The sequence below is a fragment of the Patagioenas fasciata genome, chromosome 1, assembly GCF_037038585.1.
Source record: "Patagioenas fasciata isolate bPatFas1 chromosome 1, bPatFas1.hap1, whole genome shotgun sequence".
In the NCBI taxonomy this organism is placed as follows: domain Eukaryota; kingdom Metazoa; phylum Chordata; class Aves; order Columbiformes; family Columbidae; genus Patagioenas; species Patagioenas fasciata.
In genome coordinates this window covers 117,305,670-117,317,672 of record NC_092520.1, presented here as the reverse complement: position 1 = coordinate 117,317,672, position 12,003 = coordinate 117,305,670, and the positions used below count along the sequence as shown (strand labels likewise).

At 38.7% G+C, this 12,003-nt stretch overlaps 1 protein-coding gene across 13 annotated transcripts in view; it reads right to left on the bottom strand.

Moving 5' to 3' along the window:
* The window catches only part of ZBED1 (zinc finger BED-type containing 1), a 58,784-nt gene that overhangs the window by 42,721 nt on the left and 4,060 nt on the right, over positions 1–12,003 (bottom strand). For 6 of the 13 annotated variants that reach the window (XR_011740766.1, XR_011740765.1, XR_011740768.1 and 3 more), the window contains exons 2-6: positions 11,560–11,685; positions 6,950–6,997; positions 5,920–6,004; positions 4,784–4,971; positions 4,297–4,374 (exon numbers count right to left, since the gene is read on the bottom strand). The exons of 2 other annotated variants lie outside the window; for them this stretch is intronic. The gene's annotated coding sequence lies outside the window, so the exon portion shown is untranslated. 5 more of the 13 variants (XM_071813218.1, XM_071813214.1, XM_071813219.1 and 2 more) reach the window with 5 other exon arrangements.

Sequence of the window (12,003 nt, the reverse complement as noted above, 5' to 3'; positions counted from 1 at the left end):
GGAAGGGAAGGGAAGGGAAGGGAAGGGAAGGGAAGGGAAGGGAAGGGAAGGGAAGGGAAGGGAAGGGAAGGGAAGGGAAGGGAAGGGAAGGGAAGGGAAGGGAAGGGAAGGGAAGGGAAGGGAAGGGAAGGGAAGGGAAGGGAAGGGAAGGGAAGGGAAGGGAAAAGAAGGGAAGGGGAAGCTCTCTCAAGCTGTGCAATGCCTTTCTGCCTCCCCAAGTCTTCCAAATTTCTTCCCTTCAACTCACCTGCTCCCAGACTTCAGTGCAGCAATGGGTACACTACTGCATCAACATGTCAATAGCGGTTATTAGCTAACTTGTGGAAATATTAATTGAAAACACTTCAGTGGATATTTTCAATGGCAACAAATGAGTTGTCATTGATGATAACAGGAACAAAAGTTGAGCTTCCTCAGGGTATTATCTCTTCATGTTAAAAGCAAACCTTGGCTAGATGTTGAGAACCTAGATCTTGTAATTGGCAGTCTAATGATTTCCAACAAAATAGGACACATGTAACATGTAAGCATAAACATTTTCTATGTCATATGTTTTTTTATGTTTCCACCTATATTTTTGTACAAATAATTAGTGCATAAAAGGCTCAAATTCCCATTAAATACAGAAACTAAACTGGAAATGCTAACTGTAAAAATGCGGACAGCCAAGTTCACCCAGAAGGTAACTCTGCTTTAGAATGGACTAATTTGCTCATGATGCATTATTATTCTTTACGAACTTTGCAGGAACTCTAACAGATAATAACTCTTCCAAGAGCTGTGTTTTCACTGTCAGTAATGCTTGTGCAAAAGCAAAGAGATATCTTGGCAAGACAATAAGACATCAAGATAAGCCCAAGGCTATTCTTTTTCTACATATATTTCAGTGTCAAAATGGTAGAAAAAACAAAATAATGTTCAAGCTGCTAGAGGGTACTGCCCACTGTGAAAAACAGAAAGATAACTATACACACGATTATTCAAATGTGCCCTAATAACTAACACGAATATTTTGAAGGGCTAGCACAGAATTTTCTAAACACATTTCTTTCTGATAAGCAAAATAGACAGAAAATAAACAATTAAGGTGATTTTCTCATTTGAAAAATAGCTTACAGAGGCAATACTAAGCAGGCTGAAATGGTTATGGACAGTAAGCCATGATGTAGTTTTTAATTCTATTGCTTCAGGCTCCCTATTAGATGTTTTGCATAGCAATACCCACTGAACAAATCCATTTGAGATCAAATTCTAATTATCACTTAAGAATTCAGTGGAAATTCTGTAGGAGTGAGGGATGAATATTTGATCCTCAGGCATGTAAAAAAAAAGAGGTCATATTTGCAGTATTTTTCCTTTTGTAGCAAGAAAGCAAAGAGTCCCAAAGGATGACTTGTATGCTGTCACTGGTCTGCAAGCCACTTAAAAGGTGCAAGCCTTGGAAGAGAAAGGTGCCCATTGCTGGGATGTCACATTACTGTGACTGCTGCTCTTCCATGTACATGGCTAAAGAGGGCAGTGGAGCACTGTACATTTCAATAGATTAAACTAATGATCCCTGCAGATCTTTTATCTACATGTCTTTGCTGCAAAAAATATTACAATACCTAAAAAAAAAAGCAATCATATTGTATTAATAATATACAGACAGTTTAAACAGAACATCTCTTAAGCTTTTATTGAAAATGGCATTTCTCTCCTAACGAGCCTTGTAATAGATTGATTGAAACCTCCTTAAATTGCTTACATTACTTCCCAAATCTCCTGTCACAGGAGGCTATTGCATTTTCACTCACTAATAGGATTCTCCATATTGGTTTCATTTGCATTACCTTCTTCACCAGGGAAGTTTGTGCTCCTGTCTATAACACAGTTCTCCAAATTTAAAAAGGCCAACAGCAGTTTAGGTGGCCTCACAAAGAATGAGCTTTGTTTCCTTTCTTGTGTAACTAACAACAAAACTGTGTTGGTTTTTGCCAGCATGCTATGGCCAGTCATTGTTTATGTTGGATGCTTTCTAAATTTACTGGACAGTTCTGTCTTCTGAATCCTTCCTAAGTGTTTCTAGGCTTTGTCTGCACCCTGTCCATCTCTAAATGTGTCGTTCATGAAACTTTAAACATTCAAGACCACCATCTGTTGTTCCCATATTTAAGAAAAGAGTTTGAAGGTCAAATGTATCTTCAAACATCTCTAGTTTATACATTTTAATAAAATAAAATCTGAAGTTTTAGTTTGCTTTGGTTTTCAATTTGAGTCTGGGATGCTGTTTCCTTTTGCTGAAAGCAGCAGCTCCCACTTCTGCATAAGCTGACATGGATAATGTGTCACTAAAATAATGACATGTTATTTAAGAAGAATGATCACAATGAAGAACTGTGGCCTCTCTACCCAAAAACCTTCTTTCATCTTGTCAACAGACTTTATTCTTTCTTCAAAATGACGAAGGTTTCCATTGTCAATATGCTTCCCTGACTGTCCTCAGGATGGCAGTGCTCTAACCAGATATATTAGCAAAGCTCCTACTTTCCCCTTGTAAGCCAAAGTCTGGTACTCAAATGTCACTCACTACAAAATGCTGCATTTTATTTAATGGCTACAACATGTCAGCAATGTCTTCAATGCTTCTTTGATGTAAAAAGACAACGGGATGTGACAAGATACCTTTGATGTGCCACATCCAACCTGAAGTTTGAATTATTTATAAATGTTTAGAAAATTACATAAAATGATAGTGTAGTGATATGTAAACCATTACCACTACATTCTCAGATAAAAACACAGTAATCACCAACATCATTATCTTATTCCAGAGCAGTTTCAAGGGTTGATCACTGGACTGGGATATGCGGAGTCGGTTAATCAGCCTGATTCTTCCACAGTCCTGGTGGTGACTTCGGGGAAGTCCCCCCAGCCTCCTCAGCTTCAGTTTCCTCTCCTTTAAACCAGTCAGTGTCTGGACATCACAGTGCTAGGTAGGTTTTATATTTACAGTATAGATGTTAGATATTATTCCTGTTATTACAAGTTTTGTTCTATTTTTACAGTGATATTATTCCTATTACTACAGTATTGTGTATCCAGGGCGCTGGGTCCTGAGAAAACACAAATGCAGGCTCAACAAAGCTCACCACTGTTTATATTTGAAAACTGCTTTAGAAGTGTAAGACCATCCTTTCCACACCAGTGCACTTAAACTTATGGGAAAAATCAATAATTTTCTCTACAAACTGACCAGGCCTTTTCCAGTATGTCTTGCTCCGTGTAAAAATGCACAAACCATCCTCAAATATAAATAGAAAAACCTTGCAATAGTGCTAAACCCACAGATGCTTCTATTTTTCATGAGATCTTTACAGAAATATTTTTATGCTTTGATCAACTCCCTGAGACAAAGAACACCAGTTTTCTTAACAGAAGAAATATTGTTTATTCTTTTATGTATTCATTTTATCCTTAACTAAATAATAAAGCAATGCCGTATTTCAATAACATACTTAATAAGCAATATAACATAAATTAACTCTTCCTTTCTCCTTTCCTTAAATAGTTCCTCATTTCCTGATTTATGTTTCTGTATTTAGAATGACTTTTCATAAAGAAACTATATAATAAGAATTTTATCATTTACATTTTATATTAAGTTGTAACATTTATATAAAGATATATATACACATATAAAATCATAGTATTGTTTAGGTTGGAAAAGACCTCATCAAGTCCAATCATTAACCTAGCATTGTCAAGTTCACCTCTAAACCATGTCCCTAAGCACCACATCTACACTATCCAAAAAAGTAAGAGCTGAGCATGTCCAGGTCAGGTGAATATCAAGAGACTTTCCAAATCTGGGTGCTGTTATAAGACCACGGGGTCCTCACCACACTTCAGCATCAACAGAAGGGCACTTCACCACCATGAGCCAAAGCTGAGGATGCTCTTGAAACAAAGAATCCCCTACCCAAAGGTGTTGAGGAGGAGAGAAGACAGGCATGGATGGGCCACCGTCCTGACCAGAGATAAAGTCCATCCAGAAACTTAACTCAGAAGCACCTTTAATTTGTGATAGAATCTTTTTGCATCTCACTCCTGTGCTCACAAAGAATTGGCATAAATGTATTGGAAAGCCATATGAGCTTCAGATTGTACTAAATTCCAGGAGCTGCTTTTGCAAGCCAAGCAGTCTCACCCTTGATTTCTGGGGAAATTACCCAGTCCATGTAATAAGCTGTGACCCAAGACTAAGCAAAACAACGACAACAAGGACTTTTTGGTGGAAATCTACTCTAGGTATACCTGCTTTAGTAGGTGGGTTGGACTAGTTGATCTCCAGAGGTCCCATCCAACCCCAAGCAATTCTGTGGTTCTGTGATTCTGTGAAATGGGCAAATGAAAAGTGATCATTTTTATCCCAAGCATAATTACATGTTCATTGGTAATGGGTGCACCCATATGTGCATATGCATAACATCTCTTTAAACTAACAATAACAAATCCTTTTGGTGCAAACAATACTGTAATATATATCACGATACTGTAATAGATATCATAGAGAATGTTTTTAAAAATGAACCATTATGATTGGTAAAAAAACAGCAACATGCAGGTAAGGAACAAGACTTGCTTTTGCTTTTAAATTAAAGAAAAAAAAAATCAACTTTTTACACATTGAAAAACAAAATCAAGCTTTCCTTGGCAAGGATCATCATTCAAAGGACAGTGCATTCTGGGACACAAGTGCCATCTGCTACTATTACAGCAAGAGATGGAAAAACATAATCACCTTCTGCATTGAAAGTGCTTATTCTCCTCTTGTTACACTCAAAGGTGATAATAAATTGGCATTTTTTCAGCCTGTCCTCTATCAGAACACAAAAAATGTTGCCTAAGTGTTGAAAGGGAAATCCAGCACAGGTTTTCAGGAGAATAGCTCCGGTGGAAGAAGGATGAGGCTGGTAGGTGGATGTTGAGCTGTACATAAGAATAAACAAGCATGAAGAAACTGTGTCAGAACCAAAATCAAGCAGTAGGTAACATCCAACTGATAATGAGATCAATGTCTACAGTCTTAAAACTTTTACATAACTGAAATATTAAGAGAAAAATAAATGAGTTTCACAGTTTGAGCATCTGATCTCACAGAACTGTAGCTCAAAGAGAACTGAAGTCACAGTACCCATGCAGGTATAGGAATGTGAGACAGGTTATTCACAGGCTCAAGTCAATCAACAGCTATCTAAAAAGTGGCAAATTAAAAAATTCATCTTCCTACACAGCTGAAGATACTATTTAATAAAGTATTAATTAAACACATTGATACATGCCCACACTAGGTCACAACATTGTGTTGTTAAGGCACATCACTATACATTTAATATCGTGCATTTCAGCTTGTTTTCAAGCCTGCACCAAAGGGTGACTGCCACAATACAGCAAGTTCTGACCTCATGGTCTAGCTCTACACTTCATCTCCTTGCCAGATGCTGGATAACCCCTGTCAGGGGAGACTCCTCTGTTCTCAAAGTGTGAGACATGCATCACAAGGTCTGGCATGCCCAGATTTACCCGGGGTTTGCAGGTTCCCACTGGATTTGCCTTCCTACCATCCATCCATCCATCCATCCATCCATCCATCCATCCATCCATCCATCCATGCCGTACTATACACCAATTTCTTGTTCCAGCTACTAGTGAGGTGTCCTATGAAACTCATCTCATCCCCCAAAGTGCAGCTACCACCAGTGTACCCCAACCAGGATGCTGTCTTTCAGTTAGCCCTCTCCTTGCTGAACCTCAAGAGGCTTTTAGTTATTTTTACAGTTATCAGAAGAACCACTTGATTTCTCTAATCATCTAGAGGATCAAACTGTGTATGTCTAGTTTGCCTAGCTGACATCCATAAAAATAGCAGTAGCATACCCACAAGCTCATCCTGGAACGACTCCTTTTTGGTATGTGCGGAGGTTCTTTGGAGTGCTGATTCTTTCAGTTTTTTTCATGAAATCTGCTGAACCAAAGGTACGCGTTATGTAGATAAATACTTCAACCATACACCATGAACATTTTTTTCTCATGGTTAGCAATCTGCCTCTAAATTTAGCAATACTTTATATAGAACACACATTACAAGTTATTAATAAGCATTATTAGTTTTAAGGTCTGTGTGTCACATCAACCATTGCCAAATCACTTTAAAAAAAAAGGGTACTTGGCTACATGGGCTGAAGAGTGACAAAGGTGGCTGGATGTCATCCTAGCTACATCACTTACACGGCTGTTACTGTCTGCAGCCTGAAGAAAGACTTCAACCATTTATTTATTAATGCATATATGTATCCTCAGAACCAAAGCCTTTGCTAATAGAAATTGGCACCACTCCACAAAAGTCAGCTGAATGTTTGTAACAAATGAGCAGCTGCTCCACAGCAAGCAAAATTTTGCCTTCCTTTATGTCTCATCCCACATGCCCATAGGATTTTGCCCATGTGATTAAAAAAGAATGACTCACAACAGTGACTACAGTGTCTTCCAAGCCTGTTCCCATCTCCTCTGTTGTGCTCTACCTTCCCATTGACCTTATTAGTAAAGCCAGAAAGAAGAGAAGAAACCCTTGGCTGATTAAAATGGTAATACTAGTTCATAATACTGACACACCTTTATCCTTGGAATCCATAGCACCTTCAATGCATGGACTCAAGTTAAAGGAATTTGGTGTCAATGTCTTGTTCCTGCTACAGGAACAGTCAGACATTGAATTCCTCAAGGCAGTAGGTTAAAAGAAGTTCTGGAATAAATACATTAAATATACTATCTATGTCCAGCTAATTCACATGAGTACTCTGTAAAATTTTAAAAAGGGAATCGTCATGTGAATTTAATACACAATACAGGATCTTGCTGCTTCATCCATAATTTAGTTTTAGAACTAAGAGAGCTTTCATAAACTCACCTAAAAAGCACGTTTTCTCTTCTGCCTTTAATTTAAAATCTCTCCAGGCTGGTAAGCCCACATGAGAAAAGAAAAAATACATAAAGTCACTTCAGAAATCTCCAAAATAGCAGTTTATGCATTCAAACAGTTTGGGTTTTTTTGTTTTGGGATTTTTTTTTTTTTTTTTGAGGTTCAAAATGTTTTTCATCCTGATTTGACACAACTTCAAGTAAAAAAATCAACTGAGGTATACAAATGTGGCTCTCCATGAGTTTAATGAGGGGGGTGGCAGTGAGTCTGTGCATCAACGCGAGAGAATCAAAGTCTGAACCCCTGACAACAGATGCACTGCAGATCTCATTTATTTTGGGTTTACGCTGAAAATAGCTTAGTATTGTAATTTTGCAATAAACTTGGGTGTACACTGAAATGTCAGAATAAAGTGGGTCCACTGTCACCTTGTGAAACCTCCCTGCTCTCACCAGTGCTTGCCTGGCACCGCCTTTGGCAGGCAGGTGTCACGGCACAAATCTGAGCACTGAGAAGGCTTTTTCTTCCTGGGAGAAAAAAAGTATAATGGCCTTTTGCATTAAGTGTCTTTTTTCTCCAGTTAATATTCTGTTCTCTACCTAAATATAAACTGTGAGTAGCCTAGGCATGAGATGACAGGTTTGATGTTGAAGTGTGCGGTTCCCATGGGATTATTTCTCTTTTCGAAGTGGTTCACATTGAAGCCAGGCAGTACCTGAATATCCTACTGAACCAACTACCTGTATGGACATTGTAGTTAATATAATAGGCTTTGTACAGCTGAAGACAAACACAAAGAAAGATAGAAATTGGACAGGATTATAGAAAATATTATACTGCACAAGAGTATGCCCAGCACGTTTATATTATAGTCAGAGCAATGTAACTGAATTAATTTCCAGTTCCTAGAAATGTGCTAGAGTCCCCACAGAGGTGTAAGAATTAAACAGGTTATAAGTACATTGCAATTTCTGTCTTCAACCTTCAGGCTACTGTTATCTGTGACGGCTTCATTCTCTGCATGGTGGTCATTCTGCTCCAGGGATGTACTGCCGTGTGTGTGCCATTTCAGCTCCAGACCACACCACACCCAGAAATGTTGTGTAGAAGCTGTAGGTATAAAATCTAAGGATGGTCATGGCTATTGAGAACAGATCTCTACTCTGGCCCAGCCACAGTTCTGTGCCTCCATTTTTTAAGTTTACCTGGCTAGCACACATTCAGAGTTAAGAGAGAGAGTGTTCTACAAGGAAGCCACTGTTCATTCCAGTAGAAGACTCCCAAGAGTCCATAGTTTGTATGATCACACAATCCTAGGAAAATTCAAGCTGGAAGGGACCTCAGGAGGTCTGTAGTCCATTCTACTGCTCAAAGCAGGGCCAGCTTTGAGGTCAGACTGCATTGCTCAGGAACTCTTGAAAACATCCAAGGATGGTGACTACACAACTTCTCTTCTGCTTGAGACTACCCTGTATGTTGTCAATGAACTGCCAGGTGGCTTTAAAAAGTCACTGGATCCCCCCATAGCTTTCTTTCTCCATGCATAAAACGCCAAAGGCAGATCTAAAATGCTCTGGGCAGTGCACTAAGAACCTTGGAATAAAATTTCTCTTCATATCTTGGTAGCATCAGCTGCAATCACCATTATTGCTACTTGTTTCCTGAGGCCACATTTTTGTTCCCTAGGAGGGGTTAACAGGACTCATACGAATTTATAGGGAATACTCTGAGATATCCTTGTAGAGAAACCTTACAAAAAAACCTTCCTCTCACCTCACAGATTGGCAGTGCTCACACTCCTGAAAATCCTACATTCTTTTGTGCCAGAATCCTCAAACTGAGGTGAATACTGAGGCTGAAGTGGCCTGAGGGCAGAGGTTGATAGGTGAAGTAATGTGCCATCTCTCTGCTTCATTGCATCAATGAATAAATGCATATTCCTTAGCTCTTAACTCACATTACAGCTCAATTATGCTATGTCAGTCACTAGAAATGTCTCCTGATGAGTGTCCTCCTGTGTGCTCACAATGTCTTCCTTTTATCTTCACCCATACCAAGACTTCATTAAACTCCTACTTAGTTTTAGTCCCTATTAAGCGTGTCAGAATGGTACTACAGTAGAAAATAAAAACAAGTCATTAGAATAGAGATGGATTGTAAACTTAGTTTTATGCCCATTTATATATACATATCTCACAAGAGTGGTGATGATAGTACAGTCAGAAACAAATTAATTGAAAGAGCTATATAAGAAACATGTCCTTCAAGTTAGCTAACTATGTCATACGTATTTTGCATGAATACCTCAACTTTAAGAAGATCTTTTTTATTTGTTGCTGTAGGCATCATGATCTGTTTGTTTGGTATTCATTTAATGGGGTTCACAGTGCATGCAACCCGTCACTTAAATGGATACTGAATAGCAAATACAATAAAACTTTCTTTGTGTGTCCAGGTTTACACCAATATGCAACAAATATGGAAGAGGCTATTCATACAAAAGCCTTGTTTTTGTTGTTGTTTTGCCCCCAGCCCTTGGCACATACATTCCCCTGTTCCACACAAACCCAGACATTCTGTCAGGCACCACAATACCCAAAAAGCATCATGACCATGTAGCCGGTTTCACTGTAAGTTTTAGCACTCATAACTTCAGGGGGTTTCTTTCCTCCCTTGCACTTAAAGACATAAGTACAAAATATGTATTACATAAAAGATTTGTACTTCTCTAAGAAGGCATTGGCTATTACTGGTTTTAGCCAAAATACTACAATTCTGCTATCTGCTCTCTGACATGCTCTTTTCTCACATATATTTTTTTGTCATAATAAGTTAATTACCTAATAGGCTTTTTCCCTAGTACGTGAGGGCTTTGTCTCTTTGAGGTCAGTGGAAAAAACGAGACACAAAATCTATTTGTTATTAGTGTATTTCTTCCTGCCCAGAAAACCTGAACTCATTTTTTTTCAAAGCGAACAGAGTGTTAGCATCCTCTTTATAAGAATGATTCATTTATTATTTTAGTGTAAAATATCACTCATATTTCATCACAAAGTCCTTGAGAAAACATCTGCAATAATATCTGGTTTTAAAGTAAATGCATATTAGATGATAATAGAGCCAGATTTCAAGGATAAAGGAATAAAATCACACATGTAAAGATTCTCAGCTCATTCTAGACATGCAGATTTCTAATTCGATCACATAGATTGTACATTCTGTAATGGAAAGTGGCAATTTTTGTTCTGTATGCTTAGCATTTTACTCCACATTATCTGCACTTTCAAAAATTTACAAACTCAGGAGTCTCTCTTCTTCCATCTTGATGAAACATTCTTCCTTCTTTCTTTTCCCATTCCTTTCTCTTAATCAGTCACAATCAATTTTTTTCCACATCTTTTTTTTCAATTATAATTCACATTCATAATACGTTCTACAAAGAAACCCTGAATGTCACCTTATTGGTATCCTCTGCATATGATTTCATTTAATGGTGACTGGTAAAAACGCCAGTAAGAATCTTTAGTATTCCAAAGCAGTACATCGAAATATCCAAACTGAGGATCCAATTCTCAACAGCAGCCAATGTTATGAGCCCCTCTAAGATGAAGCTTAAATTTTCTCATTTGCGTAAAATTTTGAAAGCTATCAGAATGCCTCTAACAAGAGCAGATGCTCCTGTGCAACTATAGGAAGCATATTGGCTATGCATATTAAAAGCAACATGATTATTTTTTTAAATGATATTTTAAAGGATATTAACTTGAAAAATCTAGCTTAATGTAGAACAACAAATAAGCAAGTGTGTGCTGCTTTCCAACACACTCATCATTTTGTCAGCCCACTTCAGGCAAATCAATTTGCGCAGTTTGTCTACAAACCGTGTTACGCCCTGAACAGCCACAGTTCGGAAGATTACCGTTTAGGAGGGAAAGGATAAAACACTTATGCATCAAAGAAAAACTGGGGGGAAATTCATCTGTTGAGAAACAGCAGTGGAAGTTTTCTGTGCATTTCAATGTCCAGTTCCAGCCCTGACGCAGTGCCGCAAGGAGGGAGGGAGCACCCCAGGCCGGTATCTGTCGGTACGTATGTACCCCATGTGTGCTCTTTCTGTGAAGGGCAAACAGTCCTTTATAACTCCATCCCGACACCACCAGAGTTCATATTAACATTACCAATACAAGATCGCTATTCTAGCACAGAAAGAAGACATGGCCTTCTTATGCTGCAGGTTTAATATACCTGTTACAGTGACACCGTATTCCCTAACAGTGCCCCAAAATTTGTCATTTAAAGTGCCCTGCCAGTTTCACGTGTTATAATCGTGGCATAAATCATACAATTAATCCCACCTCCAAGCTGTTTATAAACACACAAATCACACCAAGTGTTTGTCACATTACTAATAATCAAAGGGTCACAGATTTTAAGGTCACGAGGAGTGATGACAAAATCGCCGTGTCTGACCTCTCGCGTAAAACAGTAGAAAATCGCTCCCACATCGAGCCCTCCACTGAAAGGGGCTGGAGCTGTGTAGGGCAGACCTACATGTCCTGCCCAACAGCAGCCTGAAGGTTACTCAACTTTACACTCACCTGGAGGAGAAAAAGCACAGCTGAGCGCTCGTATGACACAAGGACATCTCGAGGATGTAGCACTGGCCATCCTTGGACCTCGGCTAACTTTCCGTCTCTGCGGAGACCCTCCTATGCTGGAATGGTCTGCAATGTTAATTTTAAGCCTGTTTTAGGGAAATGGTATAACATGCACAGAGGGCATACCATGAAGACACTGACTCTTATTAACCCATTTTATGAGGAACTAGAAAATAAGCAAGCCTGGGATGTTCATTGACCAGCTACACTTGCTGGCCACTTTCGGAAAATATTTAATAAACATTCAGGGAATTTGCCTGAATAGAGATTGAGTAAAGAATGACTTATCCAGAAACACACTGCACATTTAAGTTAGATGTGATGGGATTCTGGAACCATGCTACAGCATGCTGCCTTGCAGTAGCAATTAATCCATAAAATTCA